Below are 3,753 nucleotides of genomic sequence, written 5' to 3'. Positions count from 1 at the left end.
AGATCTAGTCCAATCATGTTGGGCTAAACCTCTTAGCTAGGGCTAAGAGGTGAAGCTTGTAGTCTGATGGGAGAATTTATGCGTGTGCCTTTTTGTTTAGATTGAATAGATTTTTGATTTAATTTTATGAGAATATTTTTAGTTTTTAATGGCCTGTTGTGACTGAAATTACAATAGGTTTGCAATGGCTTTGAGTATTTCTTTTTCCTTATTTTGATTATGACGTCAGGAAGCCCTGTTGTTCGCCATTGTCTCCTGGGTATGGTTGGATGGCGGTATCCTTCCTAACCTTCATAATCATCTGATTGGTTGGTAATTAGTTTAATTCTGTTGTTGACTTTGTCTCCTGGGCATGGTTTGGTGATGGAATCCATTCTAATTTATATACCTTTCACCTCTTGACAACTATATCAAAGGAAGTTCAGTTTAAATTCCATAATTCGTGATGCAGGCATAAGATCTCCCTGATCTCTACAAGTGGATCCTCTGAATCCCTAGTTTCCTTCCTCTAAATTCATTAAGTTTTAGCTTAGTATTTCACTATTATTCCTCAAAAATCATTCGATTTAGATTTCATCTTAATCTGGTTCTCCTTCTACTTAGTTTCAGATAACGTACATGTATCAGTCCCTTGGGATTCGACCTCGGTCTCACCGAATTTATTACTACATCACAACCCTATACTTGGGGAGTGAACAAGTTTTTGGCGCCGTTGCCGGGGACTGACGGCTACAATTTTCTGAAATTAATTAGTTTTAGGATTAGTTTAAGATTAGGATTTTTTCTCACTTCCGGTTTAGTTTTTCTAATTTCTAGAAACTAATCTGTTTCCTGTTTTGTAGGACCTTGACATTAACTTCTAATTTAGTAATTTTTTCCAAATCCTCTACTCTTTCTATTGTTAGAATTAGGGTTTGAGTTTTAGAAGTTTTCTAATTCTAGTTCTCTTTTAATTATAGAATTTTCTATTTTCTATTTTTTTGATAGTTTTTCCCTTTTTGGAAACTAACCCAACTCTTTTGTTTTGTAGGTTGGTAAATTTTTTCTTAATTTCCTCCTTGCTATTTCTAGATTAGGAATCTTTTTTAGCAAGTTTCTAATTTTAAACTCTTTTAGACTCTAACTTTGTTTCTTATTTTATTTTTAGAAATTTTCTACTTATAGACTTTTTGTTTAAAAACTAACTTCCCTATTTTGTAGGCCTTTAAGATAGAAATTTTTAAATTCGTTAAGTTCTTTCCCTAGTTTCTATTTTTTAGTTCTTTTTTAGTAATTTACTTTCTAGTTTAGGATCTTCTTCTTTTATAAACTATTTTACTTCTATCTTTCTTTTTAAAGATTTTCTAATTCTAGACCTTCTCTTTAGAAACTGACTTTTTTGTTTTCTTTTGCAGGTCTTTAACTTAGGGGCTTCAATTTGGTAATTTCTTTCCAACTCTCTCTTCCTTTCTTAGGATTAGGTTTCGAATTTGATTGAGGGTTACGAGTATTTCATGCCCAAGTGGGCCCGTGACAACACTCGACGTCTCTTGACTGAAGGAGGATTGGTTGAGGGGTTGACTATCCATCGCAGGACTAGACACCACTCGAAATTTCCTGAGTTAATTGAAGTTATGGCTGAAGACCAACCTCCTCTACTTCCACCCACGGTGGAGGATACCCAAGATGAGAATGAGGTGCATTAGGCACCCTCGCCTCGTACTTTACGAGATTATCTACAACCGGCGGGAGTGAGTACGCCCTCATGCATGATTTTTCCTGAAAACACAGGACAAATGGACATCAAGCCAGGAGTTATCCAACTCTTCCCAAATTTCATGGACTTGAATCAGAAAGTCCATATTTACATTTGAAAGAGTTCGATGAGATTATAACTACATTATATTTTCCTAATATATCTGAGGATACAATCAGGCTGAAACTCTTTCTTTTTTCCTTAAAAGAGAAGGCTAAGACGTGGTTACATTCACTGCGTCCTAGATCCATTGGCACATGGAACAACATGCAGAGGGAATTCATAAAAAAATTCTTCCCACATCATAAAACGATTACCCTCAGAAAAGCAATCATGAACTTTGCCCAAAAGGAAGATGAAACATTCTTCCAATGTTGGGAAAGGTTCAAAGATTTGGTCAGTTCATGCCCACAACACGAATTTGAAACGTGGCGCATTACAAATTTTTTCTACGATGGACTGACATCTTCCATACGCCAAATGGTCGAGACAATGTGTAATGGAGAGTTCATTAATAAAGATTTCGACGAGGTATGGGACTACCTCGACAGTCTGGCTGAAAAAGCACAATCTTGGGACTATTACTCAAAATCAAACACCACGTCTAGACCAACTCAATCTAAGGAGAAAGGCGGAATGTATCTCCTGAAAGAAGAAGATGATCTCCATTATAAAGTGCATAATCTCATAAGAAAATTTGAGGCCACGGAAGGAAAGAAGGATAAGGTTAATGAAATTGTTTATGGTATCTGTGATTGCAACATTCACACAACTGAAAACTGTCCTACAATACCTGCCTTTCGAGGAGTGTTGAATGAACAAGCCAATGCCGTAAACAACTATCAAAGACCTTTTACTAGACCCAACTCCAATACGTAAAATCCTGGTTGGAAAAATCATCCAAACTTTAGTTGGAGGATTAGACAAACGGCTACCCCTCAAGGTTTCTTCAATCAAAATCCAAATCAAATGAAACCTCAAGAGGAACCGGTTTAAAATCCCATACAAGAGCTGGCTCAGGCAATGCGGGGATTTACAGATTTTATGGAAAAGATAGATTCTCGTATGACGGTTATAGAAAATAGGATGCTTCCTGCACAACCTCTCCCTAATCTTAAACTGCAGTACGAGATTAATGATCCCAGCTCTTCAAATCAGATGGGGCATGCTAAATCCATCACCACTCTTAGGAGTGGAAAGATCATTGATAAAACTCTTCCGGTTAGGCCCGAAAAGCCTCAAGAACCAGAAGAGGACAACAATAATGGATCTAGTGAGGCCCCACAAAAATTAGAACCGGAACTTCTAGAAAAGCCAGTTGCTCCATTTCCCCAACGGTTGGTCGCACCAAAACCTCTCTCTAACTCTCAGGATATCCTAGAGGTGTTGAAACAAGTGAAAGTCAACATTCCTCTACTTGATGTCGTAAAATAGATACCTTCATATGCCAAATTCCTGAAAGACTTATGCACGACCAAACGACGGCAGAGTATTCAAAAGAAGATCTTCTTGACCGAGAAAGTGAGTGCCATCCTAAAGCAAGACGTGCCACAGAAATTCAAAGATCCCGGTAGCCCAACCATATCATGTGTAATCGGGGACCATCGAATTGATCATGCACTTCTTGACTTAGGAGCGAGCGTCAATCTGATTCCCTACTCGGTATATAAACAGTTAGGTTTGAGTGAATTAAAACTCACCCTAACCACACTACAACTTGCTGATCGCTCTGTTTGTGTAACAAGAGGGATAATTGAGGATGTGTTGGTCCAAGTTGATAGATTTTACTACCCTATAGATTTTATCATCCTGGACATCGAACCCATCAATAACATGAGCACTCAGATCCCCGTCATTCTTGGTCGCCCATTCCTTACCACCTCAAATGCAATTATCAATTGCAGGAATGGTGTTATGACTATGTCTTTTGGGAATATGACATTAGAGTCAAACATCTTTTTCAATAACGGCAGAAACTTAGAGGAGAATGACCATTTCCACGACATTAACATGATTGA

The 3,753-nt window shown here is 37.7% G+C and overlaps 1 non-coding gene across 1 annotated transcript; it reads right to left on the bottom strand.

The window, feature by feature from the left end:
- Positions 1-2,050: 2,050 nt before the first annotated feature.
- Positions 2,051-2,157, bottom strand: LOC131234074 (small nucleolar RNA R71). The gene has a single exon (XR_009165487.1). It is a non-coding gene; the product is annotated as a small nucleolar RNA R71 (small nucleolar RNA).
- Positions 2,158-3,753: the final 1,596 nt, after the last annotated feature.

The sequence above is a fragment of the Magnolia sinica genome, chromosome 18, assembly GCF_029962835.1.
Source record: "Magnolia sinica isolate HGM2019 chromosome 18, MsV1, whole genome shotgun sequence".
In the NCBI taxonomy this organism is placed as follows: domain Eukaryota; kingdom Viridiplantae; phylum Streptophyta; class Magnoliopsida; order Magnoliales; family Magnoliaceae; genus Magnolia; species Magnolia sinica.
This window is presented reverse-complemented; position numbering and strand designations above follow the sequence as displayed.